This window comes from Myotis myotis, unplaced genomic scaffold (assembly GCF_014108235.1).
Source record: "Myotis myotis isolate mMyoMyo1 unplaced genomic scaffold, mMyoMyo1.p scaffold_m19_p_11, whole genome shotgun sequence".
Lineage (NCBI taxonomy): Eukaryota > Metazoa > Chordata > Mammalia > Chiroptera > Vespertilionidae > Myotis > Myotis myotis.
In genome coordinates, this window is record NW_023416315.1 from 59,621,665 (window position 1) to 59,638,835 (window position 17,171).

The 17,171-nt window shown below is 41.7% G+C and overlaps 1 pseudogene; it reads right to left on the reverse strand.

The window, feature by feature from the left end:
• Positions 1-8,193: 8,193 nt before the first annotated feature.
• Positions 8,194-17,171, reverse strand: part of LOC118665777 — a 61,549-nt pseudogene continuing 52,571 nt past the window's right edge.

Genomic DNA, 17,171 nt, shown 5'->3' on the forward strand with positions numbered 1-17,171 from the left:
AACTAAGTTCCCTGAATCTCCGAACCCAGGGCTTTTAATTCACACATTTTGCCCTATAGCAAAGCAGATATACATATCAAAGGTAAGGTTTGGTAAACAGTAAAAAGATGATCAGGTTGGGGGCACTGCCTTCGGCTGGCTGGCAGCAGGCAATAATATATGCAGATCTTCAGCCCTGCTGAAGCTCCAAGGTTCATCAGCCTTTTGATGAACTTCTTGCATTTTATTGAATTTGCTTCCAGCAGACAGACACTTACCAAGTATGACACAGTGTGGACCCCAGGCTCCCACTCCATAGGGGGCTGACAGACTGTATCTGAATTTTGACTCTGAGCGCATATCAGTGCCCCAATCTGAGGTTGAAAAGGGGAGTGAATTAATATTGGAAAGCAAGGATTGGGAGCGATGGTTAAAGAAACAAGGAGAGAAGCACAGCAGAAGAACAACAGACAATAGGGTTGGTCTTCTAGATGATAAAAGGCAATTGCACAGAAGAGTGAGCAGGATAATGACAATAACGACCAGAATCGAGTCTGTTCTATGAGATAACATCTATTTTAATTTCTAGTCACTCCTAGGTAATGAATGTAGGCTTGTTTCATCATCAGTATAATTGTCCAAAATTCAATTTAGTAAGTGCTATTTAAGGCCTGCTATGTACCACAGATTTGGCTGAGCTCCTGGGAATGAAGCTTGGGGTGAGAGTTAAGAGGACTATATTAAAAAGTCTCTATTCTAGATGACATTGCAGACTTTTGGGTCTAGTTTACATTTTAAGAAACCTCTATTTTTGGTATAACAGGTATACTGGAACTTAGGAGGTGTGTATGTGTGCATTTACTGCAGTAAAATATGCATAACATAAATTTTATCACTGTAGCCCTAACCGGGTTGGCTCAGTGGATAGATACACTCAGGGGGCAGACTCAATGCCCTGACTGGGAATCGAACTGTGACCTCCTGGTTCATAGGTTGACACTCAACCACTGAGCCACACGGGCTGAGCAAGGCCCATTATTTCAAGTGAACACTGAACAAAGGGACTAGGTGGGCTGAAATGAGAATCATATCTTTATTTTCAGAACTTGGCCTTCAAACTATGTATAGGCGCCAGTTACTCTACTCTGACTTGAATGTCTGTCACCAGGTAAACAGAAGTTTATTAACATGTATACCTCATACATACAGAGAAAAATGAGGAAGTCTCTGAGGTGGCCTAGAATTTGGGTTTAAATAGCATTTTAATAGGGTAGGTGGAGAGTAATTTTGGAGGGAAATAAATGGATCCTTAGAAAAATATAGCAGAGCTACAATAGTGTGTGACAGTGTCTGGTGTGGTGTTGACTTCTAGTCTCCTCTCTTTGGATGGGAGTCAATCTTTTCTTGTTGATCAAACTCCTGGGGAGGGCATGTTACAACTGAGATTCTTTTGGAGGCTCTGTCTTTAGGTGGATAAGGGGAGTTCAGAGAAAGCCTCTCCCTGCATTTGCTGCTTTTCAAGTACCTAATAATTGGTATACCAAAGCTGCATACTTTGGGGTGGCATGACCTGCTATTCTCCAGCATTGTATACTGAAAGGGCGAGGACTACGCCCTCCATCTTACCCTGGGTCCTCCATTTTTGGGCAGAGCCATGTGCTCGGCAAGGCTTCTTCCCAGAAGCCCACGCCTCTGCTAGCCACACCCAGGATTTCTCTAAAACTAACCAATGATAATCAAGGGAAGTGCACGCCATCGATATGACCACATCCTGTGTAAAAAGACACCGACTTGCACCTGGCCAATTGGCAGGGCCCACAGTCCCCTCTCCTGCCCTTACTCTACCCCCCTATAAAACTCCTCTTCACACCAGGCTAGGTCTCTCTCTGCCACCTGCTGCTGTGTCAGTAAGGAGGGTAGGGGAGCCAGACCCGGGTTTGAATAAAAGACTCTTTGCTTTTGCATCGGACTCGCTGGCTCCCTGGTGGGCTCTTGGGAATCTTGAAATCTGGGCATAACATATACCGACTCCCAACACTCACTGTTTGAGGGCTTATCTAGGGGGGGGTCAATAAAAAAATAGCATATAATGTAAGACTGCATTTACATTTATGTAAAAAGATGTTGGAGAGTTAGATCAAAAGTCTGTAGGGACATAAAGACATGATGAGCAGTTAGAATTTTATCTTGAAATCGAGAATTTTATCCAAGAATTTCCACTGCATCACTGGAGAGCATTTTCAGCATGAAATAAAAGCATTCTGCACGGGAATGTTATGTGACATATGTTTTTAACTGAGATGACTCTGGCTGCTGTATGAAGAATAAAATGCAGGAAAGTAATAGATGAAACAGAGAAACCAATTAGGAGCTATTTTCAATGATAAACTGGGGCAAGAAATGATGGGGGCTCAGGCTAAGGTGATGGTGGAGAGATTGAGAGAAGTGGTTGAGGCAAGATCATCAGCAGCATATAAGAGTGAGAGGAAGGGAAGTCCATGGTGACTCAGGCTTTTTACTTGAACAGCTGGGCTATGGGCAGTGCTCTTGTTAATTCCGGAAAGGCTAGGGAGGCACACGCAGTGGGTAGAAATATGAACTGAACATGTTATGCTTGGGATACCAGGTAGACATACCAGTAAAGCTGTTATATAGGCACTTGGAGCTGGAAGTCTAGATTGTAAAGAAGTCTAGCTTGAGATACAAATTTAGGCCTTAAAAGCATCAAATTAGGTGTCAAGTACAGAAATAACATTTAAAGTCATGAGATTAAAACAGTTGCAGAAGACATTTCTATCCCTGTTCCAGGTATCTTCTGTTTTCCTCCTCTTTCTATCCTGCTTTCTGTCTCAAGGAGCTTGATATGTGTATATGGAGCCATCAATGGGCTCTCTTGCCCTAGCCTAGGGCTTCTGGTTGAGTTCTACCCCTGAAGGACCCTCCACCCACCCCCAGGAGCTGAGAGAAGGGAGGGATGATGAGGTCCTTTGGTTGCTGTGATTTGGGGTCATATCAACCCAACGTCAGTCACTGCTACTCTCATGATGGCTTCTTCCACTGAACTCTCTTCCCTGGATCCCAGTTACCTTTCCCTCTCCCCTCTCAGGCTGGGGCTGGGTGAGGAACAGCTCTGCTGCAGACTCTGGCACTGTAGGATCCCTGTGGTTCTCTACCTTCAGCTCAAATCCGTGTAAATAGGACATTTATTGAATAGTTTCAAACGATGCTTAGTATGCTATGTGTTTCTTCTTGGAACCCTGAATAATAATACATCCACTTTTTCCTCTTAAAAGTCACCCCCCCCAAAAAAAAAAATAATGAGAACAATGAACAGAAGCACAAACGCCATTTGGTCACGCATAACCCTGAAGTCATATTCTATGAAGATGGAACACTGGGTGAGGAATGAGAAAAGAGTTGGCAAAGCTTAGGAGAGTCAAGAATTGGAAGCACTCGGTTCTTTGAAAGGCAGGGATGAGGCAGAGGGATAAAAACAGGGAGACTGGTTAAAAGGCTGTATAGCAACGTGCATGTCCCCACCCCTACCTTCAAGCAGGGCGGTTACTCTCACCCACTCCTGTAGGAGACAAGAGATTTATTTTCTGGAGAACTTAAACCAATTGGAGCGGGAAGGCAGAGGCTCTAAGATGAACATCTCCCGGAAATAAAAAATGGGAAAAATCAATTTCTTGAGAAGTTTGTCTCTGGAGAAAGCTCTTTGCGGTGACATTTTACATTTCTCTACGAGTGTATTGAAAATCCAACTATATGTTCAAAGAATATTAAGCAAATGAAAACATGAGTATTTTTAAACTCCAGGTAAAACAAAAATTTGCACAAGAATATAAATGTAATTATGGCATATCAGTTGGCTTAGCAGTGAACAATATTTATACATGTGTCATAGGGAAAACGGATTTAACATGCTACTATGCTGGGAAAAAAGGACGTATCTATGCACACAGCTTATGGCCCCACAATTCTCCTTAAAATAATGTATTCTGTATATTTGCACATATTCAAGGATAGTTATGATAATGTTGTTTGAAATAGCAAAAGGCTGAAACAACCTAAAGGATAACAATAGAGTTAAACCAATAGTATTCCAAACAATGGATTATTATTCAACCATCAGAAAGACTGAGGCAACCCTATATGTACTGACACTGAAAAACCTTCAAGATATATTGTTAAGTGAAAAAAGCAGGACTCCAAGTATTTGGCGAAGTGTATGTAAAAGTGTGTTTGTGTTGTACCTGTCTGGAATATTTCTAGAAGGAAATACAAGACACCAGAGACACTGGTTGCCCTGAGGAAGGGAACCAGGTGGTGGTGGGTGGTGCGGGAGGGAGATGGATTGGGATGGGGTAGGATAATGGTGTGTTTTTGTTGTAAAAGCCTCTGGCACTGTTTGATTTTTTTTAACAAAACTATGTGTATATACAGTTGATCCCCACCACCCCCAACAGAACAATACTCAAGACTCCTTTACAGCCATGCATGGACATGCACAGAGCAGCAACACATTTGAGTCACCTAAGGCACAGGTTCCCAGCTGACATCCAACAAGGCTGCCCCGTGCCTTCAGTTCTCACACTGTAACCAAGTATTCTTTTCCCAGCCCATTAAGTGCCATGCGTTTTCCATTTTTGTACTTTGTATTGGTTATTTCTCTGCATAAAATGGCCCTCAAGCATAGTGTGCATGTGTAGCTATTTCTATAGGATGAGTTTACATAGAAGTGGAATTTCTGTATCAAAAGAAATGAAAATCAATAACTTTTAAAAGATACCTCCTAGTTTTGTTTCTAAAATTCATCTTTCCAGCCTCAGCGGATGGGAGCTTTGATTACCCTTATCAACATTGGAGATTATCAACTTTTAAATGTTTACCAATTTGATGGGGAAATAATGCTATCTTCTTTCTTAAAACTTAAAATCGAGTGTAGTTTTCATATGGAAAACTGCATTAAGAGTAGCATTCAGCCCTGACCGATTTGGCTCAGTGGATAGAGCGTCGGCCTGCGGACTCAAGGGTTCCGGTCAAGGGCATGTACCTTGGTTGCGGCCACATACCCAGTGGGGAGTGTGCGGGAGGCAGCTGATCAATGTTTCTCTCTCATCGATGTTTCTAGCTCTCTATCCCTCTCCCTTCCTCTCTGTAAAAAATCAATAAAATATATTAAAAAAAAAAAGAATGCTGCTTAAAAAAAAAAAAAAAGAGTAGCATTCAATGAATTTTAGAAAACCAAATGCAAACGTGAGGCTCAGCACCCAGATCAAGCACCCTGAATCTCCTTCCTCCTCATGCTCTGTTCCCGTCACTACCCCCTCTACAGCGGCACTTCTGGGAGCACAGATTCAGTCAGCCTGTTTCGGTACTTTACAGAAATTGAATCATACAATATAGTACACTATATTGTGTCTGGCTTTTTGACTTGACTTGTGAGATTCTTTGAAATCATTGCAGGGAGTTGCGGAAAACTCCTTCTCACTGCTCTCTCTCTCTCTGTCTTTTCCTCTCTCTCTGTTACTTTATTTTGCTCTTAGGTAGAATAGTTTTTAGTTTATTAACAGATAATAGGTGTCTTTATAATATTAAATGTCCCCATTTAGAAACATAGCAACTCTCAGGACTTATTTTCTTTTTATTGATACTGAACATTTCTTATTGTATTGCCTTTGAAGTAATTTGCAATTTTCATTGCTGTTATGAAAGGAATCTCTGTTTTTTTTCTATTTTAAGAGCAAACAGAAAATATGATTTTTATATGCTGATTTGAAATCTGTTGAAATTTATAAATTTTCTTTATCAATCCCAATAGATTAAGTAATTATCTTGAACTTCTAGTTAAAGTGTAATTTGTAAAGGAACATATAAGGACACTTTTGCTACTTTCCCCCAGTAGTTGTGACTTATTTCTTTGTCTTCGGGCTCGAAGACTAGTACCACATTGAATAGCGGAGCTGATGCAGACACCCTTTCCGCATCCTGACTTCAGTGCGACTGCTTCTAATGCTCCAGCAGTTTCACTGCCTGTTCTGAATTTATGGCTGAATTTGTGGCAGATGTTATTTATCAACTTAAGGGTGTTTTCTTCCTTTTCTGTTATTAATGTTAATGAAAAATAGGAATTGAATTTGAGCATATTTTAAAAATATTCATTAATGTTAATTTCTTGATTTGTTAATGTAGAAAATTACATGAAAAGATGTTCTAATATTGAGATATCCTTATAATTATGGGATTAATTGATAATTGGCTATGATGAGCGTTTGTGAGAATTATCTCGATTTTATAATATACTAGAGGCCCAGTGCATGAATTCATGCACCAGTGGGGTCCCTCAGCCTGGCCTGTGGGATCGGACCAAAACTGGCTCTCCGACATCTTCTGAGGGGTCCCGGATTGTGAGAGGTGCATATATATATATATATATATATATATATATATGTATGACTGTATAGCAAGTAGGGATGTTTTCCATCTTTTCTGTTCCTGGAATAATTTATATAAGAATTATCTATTTCTTAAAAGCTTGGTAGAACTTGTCTATAAACTGTCTGAAATGAACCTTTTAAAGGATAGATCTTTGATTACCTATTCAATTACCTTTATAGTTATTGAATTATTCCGTTTTCTACCTCCTTAAATCAACATATAAATTTAAATTTTTCTGAAAAGTCATCCATTTCTTCTATATTTTCAAACATATTGGTATAAAATTTATATAATTTTTAATAATTTAAATAAACTACTGTTAGACCTTTAGTTTGTTCACTTTCTTTTTTCTAAGGTTTATTTTCTTATCTTTATGAGAATTGCTGAAAGTTTATTTTACTATTCTTTTAAAAAATTCATTTTTGTTTATATTGATAAAGTCTATTATATTTATATTCTGTTTCATCAATTTCTGCTTTTACTTTTACAATACTTCCTCTTTACTTTTGTGTTCTTTTCAAAATTTTCTTGTAATGAATGACTAGTTTGTTTTTTAATTTTATTTTTAATTTTTCTTATAACTATATTTAAGGCTGTAAGTTTTCCTTGCTCACACCCCACAGGGCCATTCATTTCTCAATAATTTGTAATTTCTGCATCAATTTCTTTTTTTTTTTTATTGCACATCACTCCTTTGTTATACTGATCTGGAAATAAAAGACTTAGTAGTTATGCTCAAAATGCATACTGGGTGCAAGGGGCAGGGCCACGCAACGGGAACAGGATTCAGAACTCAGACACAGTGAGAGATACCCCTGGACATGTTTAAGAGGCATTTCACATCCAGGAAACAATGAGGCAGGAGCAGGATTCCAGAACACACAGCAGGATGACTCGTACATCTCAGAGTCAAGGAGCTCATCCCACCACAGTGTGAGGAATGGCTTCTTTTGTGATGGCCACATGGGGGAATAGTACAACCACGACTAGAAACCCCAGAAGGGTGTTTGCTTTGTATTAGTCTATACCAGAGGCCTGGTGCATGAATTTGTGCACATTTAAAGGAAATTAATTAGAAGATATATTTTAATATCACTATTCGCCCTTTATAATAGAAGCGTCAACCAAATTCACCATTGACAATGACAGATGGAAACACACACGTGGGATTGGCGCCAGCGAGAGCTTTATATATTTAGATAACTTAACTTCCTTTTTTTGTAAAAGTAAATACAACATGTCAACAGTCAGGATTGATCCCAATACTCTGGAGCCAGCGTTTCAGGGGTCAGGGAGGAAATGTTTGTTTGAATCACCACTCATTCATCTCCAATGACCAGAGCCCGCCCCACAGTCACCTGACCACAGAGTAGCACAGGACTGCTCATGGGAACACAGGTAGGCTCTCTCACCTCTCCTCATTGGTCGCCCCTTAGCATGGCTCCTCCCTACCCCCCTACTCCAGCAGGTCCTTAGTAGTAAACAAAGCACTAGCAAATAAGAGTTACTACCTCCGGACTCTCTTAGGTAAGAGTCTTCCCTCAGTTTAGAGTGAGGACCGGTGCCCCAGAGGTGCCATTCTGATGAGATGGCATGAAGGGAGTGGGTGCAGGAGACAAAATGGCTAAACCAAAATTGGGAGCCACCCGTCCCCATCTGCAGCTACAACCTAAGATGCCTACAGATATGGGCAGTGTGACCTGTGCACAGGAGCGATGCAGAGGAATGGGGTGGGAGGGAGGTGTCCTTGGGAAATTTGTCAGCCTGCTACCTTCACTTCCTGGCCTTGCCCTGGTCAGCCACAGCCTTCATGGCTTTAGTGTGGTCTCTTCTTCCCCCAGGAACTGCATGGGCTTGATGGGCTTCAAGTTTGTCCAATTCCTAGGCAATGGGAATACCAGTCGGCAGGTTTCAGCTCCATGACAGCCTCCTCAGAAAGCTCCCCCGCAACACCAGATGTCTGACAAGGCCCCAGAGGCTGTTGCCATGGGCTGCAATCAGTACCATGTCCCCTCCTTGATCAGGGGAACTATTTCTTCATTCCCAAAGGGCAGAGCTCTGGCAAGGGTGTCCTTCAGACTCTCCCAGGAGAGTGGCCGATCTTCACTGAGGTCTGCATACCTGCGACCCTTACTGATGTGGCTGTAGAAGGGAAGGTTGGGCTCCATCAGTGGTGGGATATCCTAGGAGCACCTCCAGGCCTTTACCTGGGCCTCGCCATGCTTCGCGGCAGTTTCTGCTTTATTAAGGCCAGTCAGATCCCCACAGAGCCGCTCATTGAGAGGCCACGTCCTCACCCCAGGCAGCCACATGTGGTCCAAGGCATCCAGCACTGCCCAGAGGGTCTGCATTGCCCTCTTCTGCACTGAGGTGAAGCTGATGTCAAACTCCCAGCCGGCATCTCCCAGCGCCTGCCCGCACTTGGTCTCCTTGCGCCTCTCGGTTCTCCAGGTTCCAGGCTCTGGCCCTGCAGGATCAGCACCAGCTCGCAGGCGCCCCCACGGGGGTTCCGAGTACCCTGCAGACTGAGGCTCACAGATTCCAGAATCTGTTTCCTTTTTTAGCCAAGAATGATCGGAGGTGTGTTTTATATTTTAGAGGGACTTGGATTTCCTTTATAACCAAGAAAAGGCACAGCAATGCTAATATACTTAACATTGCCGACTGTATACCTATAAATAGTTAAGACGGTAAATTTAATGTGATGTATATTTTAGCACAATTTAAAAAAATTTAATGCAAAAATAGGTAAGTAGTTTTCTGGGCGGCCTCAATGTAACCACAAGGGTCTTTAAAAATGGAAGAGCAGGCAGAAGTTCAAGCGAGCTGGCAGGGCTGGGAAGACTTGCCCGTCCTTGCTGGCTGTGAAGATGGAGGAAGGAGTCAGGAGCTGAGAAATGCAGCAGTCAGTCTACAGAAACCAGAAAAGCAGGGCACAGATGCCCCCCAGCCTCCAGGAAGGAAAGCGGCCCTGCCTTGATTTTAGCCAGGCCTGTTTGTTCAGAACCGAAAGAGAAAAAATTTGTATTGTTTCACTGTGTAAGGGCATTTTTAACAAATCTATTTGAACAGATTTTAAGAGAGGCTATAACAGTGCAAATTCTTTTTTAAAATATATTTTTATTGCATTCAGAGCGGAAGGGAGGGTTAGAGAGAGATAGAAACATCAAGGATGAGAGAAAATCATTGATTAGCTGCCCCTTGCATGCCCCACACTGGGGATTGAGCCCTCAACCTGGGTATATGCCCTGATTGGGAATCAAACTGTGACCTCCTGGTTTATAGGTTGACCCTCAACCACTGAGCCACGCCAGCTGGGCTAATCATGCAAATTCTAATGAACTTTTATTAGCAACAGTTAACCCCTGAAGTTCATATGAGATATAGCATTAGTATTAGCCCCTTTCTAGATCTGCAATCTAAGCATATGATGCATATGGCCTGACATATACTGGTAAGCCATAGGGAAATTCTTCCTAAAAGGTACTCAGAGCCTCTCGTCTTGCCATCCTTCTGTACAAACAGTGCAGAGAGCACCATCCACGTTCTTCAGTGAGAAAATGGAAGCTGGAGAAAGTTAGACTCCCAGACCTCAGGATCTCAGTGGTCGGTGAGGGGCAGAATCTCCTAGATCAGGGCTGTTTATTTCCACCATCCTCACTGAGCTCTCCAGAACCCACTCCACACGACCGGTATCAAAACACAAAGCCCCTGGGACCAGAGCCAGTGAGGCCCAAAGAGCCAGAGGTTGGGAAACATTAACCTGAAACACTATTAAAACTTTCATCTGCAGTCATTACAATGGTAGTGAGAGTGTAAGCTCAGAAGAGAGAGAGAGAGAGAGAGAGAGAGAGAGAGAGAGAGAGAGACCACAGCTCACCAGCCTCTTTGCCCTCATCATGGCTTAAGGGAATTCTGTTCTTGTACAGAACCTTTGCCACTGTGTCCCAGCTGTGCTCCACCTGCTTATCCTTTGAACTTTAGATTGCATTAGGAGAGCTAACATTTGCTGGTTTGGCAGGAGGCTGAGCCTCTTCTCCCCTCGTCTCCATGGCCATTCGAGAAAGGTCCGAGAATAAGAATGATTCCTTTAATAAATGGAGACAGAGCCTCCTCTTGCCAACAATATTTTCATCAGTCTTCCACTTTACTGTTTTTTAAAATGGAATTCAAGGTGATTTTCAGGTTTGGTGCAATTCCTCTGACCTAGGATTCTCCAAGTTCATAGGTAAGGGCAGGACTTTCTGGCCTATCAGATGGGGAAACTGAGGCAGGGATTGAGAGAGTGATGAAGTCAAAGTTACTCAAGACTAGAAAGAGCAGAATTTTAAAATCTCTGATTCCTAATGAGTTGATAAGACACTCAAGCAGTGGGTTTCCGATTTCCCCCTTTTCCCCCCTCAGTGATTCCTTGGTTTCTTAGAATAATTACCTTCTACGCTTCATTTACAGCTCTCTTTCTACAAGGCACAAAACGAGGATGAAGATGAAGATGAACTCCATGTACTTCAAAGAGGAGCAGCACTTTCTCTCCTACCCTGCTCCCCCATCTCAAATTATCCAAATAATTTCTGCAGTCCCTAAGTCCTGTAAAAAACTTAAAATCATCTTTTAAAAGTTTACATTTTTTGGTGTGAAAATGCTATTCCGACTGTGAATTCTGGGGGCAAAAATATTTGCATACAATATTTAATAGGACCTTTACAATAAACTTTACAAACTTTTTAAAAAATATATTTTATTGATTTTTTACAGAGAGGGAAGGAGAGGGATAGAGAGTTTGAAACATCGATGAGAGAGAAACATCGATCATCTGCCTCCTGCACACCTCCTACTGGGGATGTGCCCGCAACCAAGGTACATGCCCTTGACCAGAATCGAACCTGGGACCCTTCAGTCTGCAGGCCAATGCTCTATCCACTGAGCCAAACCAGTTTGGAAAACTTTACAAACTTTTATATAATCTTTTGTATAATCTTTACAAATTACTTTCTTATGTAATCTTCCTCAGAAAGCAGTTTACTTAAGAAGGCAGCTTATCAAAGTTGTAAGTTGTTAAGAAGTTACTAAGGAAAATCATTTATGGGCAAAATAAAATATTGATCAAATGGTTATAACTTGAAGTGAGCTCTCACATAAAAGAAAAATAAAATGCAAAGATATAAAGGCACTCAAGTGAAAAGGGATCTAGAAATAGAATTGATTACTAAGGGTTGTTTTGCTTGGTTTTGTTTTGTTGTTTGTTTTTTATGAAGGGCTGAAATGCCTTCCCTGGCCATAATCTCCTCCTTTTCCTGCTCCATGAAAAGAATCAATAAAAACACCTGAAACTTACAAGGAACTACTTCAACAGAGGCTGTGAGAAAGGGGAGTCATTGAAGTGATTCTTTAAGCTAAAGCAATAGCCAATAGTTGATGGAAGCTGTGAAAACAACGTTTCACCCTAAGGCAGAAAAGCCATGGACGTGAGCCATCTTACATGTTATATGACTTTAACATAAGGATTAAAGAGAAACGACAAAGACATTTTAAAACCAAGTCTTGGGAAAATAAACTGTGTTATGAATGATCATGTTTAGAATTTATAAGAAATGAACTGAGTTTTGCCACATAGCAAAGTTTTTTCAAACTATGGTCCATAGATTAGTGCATTGAAGCAAAGGGCACTAGAGATGGAATGCCACTGTTCACCTGTATTCAAGCATTTTCCTTTCTACCTGAATATACCATGAGACTGTATTCCCCTTTCCAATTACAGTGAGGCGTGATTTCTAGATTGAGTTCAGCCACTACCATAATAGCTGTAAACACTCTCATGTGCTAATATATCACATTCTCAATCTTCTCTCTCTCTCTCTCTCTCTCTCTCTCTCTCTCTCTCTCTCTCTCTCTCTCTCTCTCTCTCTCTGTTTAGATATAGGGTTTTCCCACAGAGGATTCTCAGTTCTTACAAGATGACAGGACCATAAAATGTAAGGAGTCTTGGTCTCTACTTCTCTACACAGGAAGCTGCCAATTTGGTTCGGGATATGAGTGAGAAATGAACCTTTTATGTGTTAACTACTTGAGGTTTGAAGGTTATTTGTTATGAGGATAGACTACCTTGATTAATACAATACATATTAAAATGACCTGATTCATTTTTCCATTCTATGATACATTGAATCAGAAATTCTTAGAATAGGGTCCAGAAATCTGAAATTCTTAACAAGTTCTCCAAGTGATTCTACTCACATTGAAGTTGGAAAACCGTTTTATACTTTGATTTCTTTAAAAGTTATGCATATATATCAAAATGAAATCTTTCTTAAGTTGAAGTGTTCAAAGAGTTTTAAACCTATTAGAACAATGCTTTTGAAACAATGTTAATCTTGTTTTCAATGCCATACTTAGTTTAAACCATGTAGGTCAGAGTATGCAGCATTTATCCAACAAATATGTAGTAAGCACCTCCTATATGCCAGGAAATATAGTAGATACCTGATTAACAATATAGCCACATTCCTTGCTCCCCCAAATAATCCTATGGTTATAGATAAATATAATATATTGTGATAAGTAGAAATACCTGTTGCTCTAGGAGCAAATATAAAAAACATTTAACTCAGGTGTGATGGCTTCAAGGAAGATATCTCAGCTAAAGCATGAAGGATGAATAGGAATTAGCCGGATGGAAGGGAAGAGGAAAGAGGGAGGGTAAAATGTTATTCCAGGTAGGCAAACAGTGTGCACTAAGATAAAAATGAGAGAACATGCAACATAACGTTAGGATGGGCATGATGAGAGCTGGGGCTAGAGAACTAAGTATGGCCAGGTCAATGAGGGCTGTGGAAATCAATTTAAGGAACTCAGAAATTATCTGGAGGGAAATGAGGTGCCATTGAAAGGGATTTAACAGAAATGCACTTTATTAGATTTACTTGTAAAAATTTCTCCAACTGTATTGAGGAGAATGGATTGAATGGGCCAAGACTGGGGGAAACCAGTTAAAAGACTGATTTGTGTGTGTTGCAGAATTCCAGGTGATAAGTTAACTAATTAATTTGTTCATGCAACTAACTTTTAATAAGCCCCATGTGAGGGTCTCACAAATTTTAAAGCTGAGAGAGAGAGAGCGAGAGAGAGAGAGAGAGAGAGAGATTGAATTTAAAAGGTAGTGACCCAGAATGACCAGTAAGGCTGAAGAGAAGTACTGTACTGGTAATTGATGAAATGTGGGAATGGAGGGAGAAGTCCAAGATGATGCTATGGTTTCTGGCATGAATAAATGGTACCACCATTCATGGAAATAAAGAAGACAGGAATAAGATTAAGTTGAAAGAGAGATTATGTTCAATTTTGGATTTATACTGCCTGATTTCAAGGCTTATTATAAAGATACTAGGGGCCCGGTGCACGAAATTTGTGCACTGGGTGTGTGTGCGGGGGGAGTGTCCCTCAGCCCAGCCTGCCCCCTCTCATATACTGGGAGCCCTCAGGCGTTGACCCCCATCACCCTCCAATCGCAGGATCGGCCCCTTGCCCAGGCCTGACGCCTCTGACAGAGGTGTCAGGCCTGGGCAGGGGACCCCCAGACCCCTCCGATTGCTGGCTCTGCCCCTTGCCCAGACCTGACGCCTCCGCCAGAGGTGTCAGGCTTGGACAGGGGACCCCTATCTCCCCCCGATCACTGGCTCTGACCCCCGCCCAGGCCTGAGGCCTCTGGCCCAGGAATCATGCCTGGGCAGGGGACCCCCATCTCCCTCTGATCGCTTGCTCCACCCCCCGCCCAAGCCTGATGCCTCTGACCCAGGCATCAGGCCTGAGGAGTTGACCCTCATCACCCTCCGATCACCAATCACCAGATTGGCCCCTTGACCAGGCCTGAGGCCTCCGGCAGAGGTGTCAGGCCTGGGCAGGGGATCCCCAGCTCGCCGTGGTTGCAGGCTCCGCCCCTGCCCAGGCCTAACGCCTCTGGCCGAGGCGTCCGGCCAGGGCAGCGGGGACCCTCAGTGGCAGCGGGGGGCGCCGCGATCGTGGGCTCCGCTTTAGGCCCAGGCAAGGGACCCCTAGAACCCGGGACTGCCAGCTTCGACCGTGCCCAGCTCCCATCGCTGGCTCCACCCCTACTTCCTGCTATCACTGGCCAGGGTGGCAAAGGCACCTGATTCTCCGATCATGGCTGGGGGGGCAGGGCAAAGGCGGCCCCAGGGCAAAGGCAGCCGCCTTTGCCCTGCCCCCCACCTCTTAGCTCCCCCCTGGGTTTCCGATCACTGTCAGTGGCAGGGGGCTTCTTCCTGCTTTCCCTTTCGCCTCCCTGCATTGTGCCTACATATGCAAATTAGCCGCCATCTTTGTTGGCAGTTAACTGCTATCTTAGTTGGCAGTTAATTTGCATATAGCCCTGATTAGCCAATGAAAAGGGTAGCACCGTACGCCAATTACCATTTTTCTCTTTTATTAGTGTAGATAGTAATCAAGACTGTATGGTATGGGCATAAAAGTAGCACAATGGATCAATGGAACAAATTAGAGAGTCCAAGATTTTTCAACAAAGTCACAAAAGTAATACAGTGGAGTTCATACAGTCTTTTCAACAAATGATTCTGTAACAATTGGACAACCACATGCAAAAAAAAAAAACCCACTTTGACCATAGCTTATACCATATAAAAATTATCTCAGAACTGATTTTAGATGTAACTGTAAAACCTAAAACTGTAAAAGAAAATGTCTATAAACTTAGACAAAGATTTCTTAGATACAATACCAAAAACCCAAGCCATAAAAAATGGACATATTGGATTATATCAAAATTAAAAACTTTGAAAGAAACTTCATCAAAATTAAGAACTTCATTAAGATAATGAAAAGACAATCCATAGATTGGGAGAAAATACTTGAAAGTCACATAATTTGTAAAACAAACAAACAAACAAAAAAACAAAAAAACAACTTAGATCCAGAATATATAAAGAATTCTTAAAATTAAGTAATAATAATAAAAAATTAAAAATGGGCAAAATTTTGAAAAGTTACTTCACCAAAGAAGATATATAGATGACAAGTATTTACATGAAAATTTGCTCATCGTTAGTCATTAAGGAAATGTAAATAAAAACTTCAAGAAGATGCCACTGTATACCCATTAGAATGGCTAAATTTAAAAGACTGATCATACCATGTGCTGGGGAAGGTGTGGAGCAACTGGCACTTTCATGCACCACATACTGCTGGTGGGAATGAAAAATGGTACAACTACTTTGAAAAACAGTTTGGCAATTTCTTAAAAAGTTAAACATATAACTACCATATGATCCAGATATTGACTTATAGGTATTTACTGAAGATGTATGTCTATATAAAGACTTGTATTTATATATATCAGATTTATTTGTAATAGTATATCTATAGTACAATGGAATACCATTCAGCAACAAAAAGGAATTAACTCAATTGATATATGCAATAACATAGATGAATCTCAAAATTATAACTGAAAAGTCATTAAAAAGAGTATATTCTATATTATTTTATTTATTAAAAACTCTAAAATGTCCAAATGAGTCTTTAGTGACAGAAAGCAGATCATAGTTGCCTGAAGACTGATGGGGAGTGATGTAGTGAAGGGGTTAGAGGGAGGGATGACAAAGGAATACAAAGAAACATTTGGGGGTGATAAATGTGTTTATTATCTTGGTTGTGATGATGGTTTCATGGGTGTATACATATGTAAAGGTTATTCAAGTTGTACACTTTAAATATGTGTACTTTCTTATATATCAACATACCTCAATAAAACTGTGAAACTGGGGATAGAGCGTCGGCCTGCGGACTGAAGGGATCGATTGCGCCACTGGAGCTCCAAAATATGTGTACTTTCTTATATATCAACATACCTCAATAAAACTGTGAAACTGTTAAAGTTCTTAAAAAAATAAAAACAATCATTCAATTCTTTAACAGAATAAAAGACAGAATTCTTATTTAAAAAGAATTTTTTCTTTCTGCCTGCCTGTCTTTGAGCTGGGACATCAGTCTTCTCCTGCCTTCAGACTTGGACTCATACTGGGACTTGCACCATTGGCTTTCCTGGCTCTCCAACTTGGAACTAGAGATCTTGGGAATTCTCAGCTTCCATAATTGCATGAGCCAATTCCATAAATAAAGTAAATCTCTCTCTCTCTCTTGCTCTCTCTGTAGATGGATATATAGAGATATACACATATAAATATAGGTAGAATATATAATTCTTTATAATTATATAGAATTCTACATAAATATATAATTACATATAATATAAATTCTATATCCTCACAAAGATGGTGGTACCCACAGCCAATAAAGAGGGAATATGCTAATTGACTGTCACACCCTCACGAAGATGGCAGTGCACACAGCCACAAGATGGCAGCACCTAGTCCCTTCAGCCCCACCTCATCTAGCTGGAGTCCCCCAGTCCCCTCAGCCCCACAGGGGAAGGCAATTGGGCCAGCAGGGGGAGAGGGAAGTTAGAGGCAATCATGCTGACAAGGGAGCAGTTAGGCATCAATAAGGCTGGCAGGGGAGCGGTTAGGGGGCTATCAGGCTGGCAGGCAGAGTGGTTAGGAGCCAGCAGTCCTGGATTGTGAGGGGGATGTCCGACTGCCGGTTTAGGCCCGATCCCCGAGGGGTCCCAGATTGAAGAGGGTGCAGGCTGGGCTGAGGGACACACCCCCCCACCCCCGTGCATGAATTTTGTGCACCGGGCCTCTAATATTATATATAGAAGT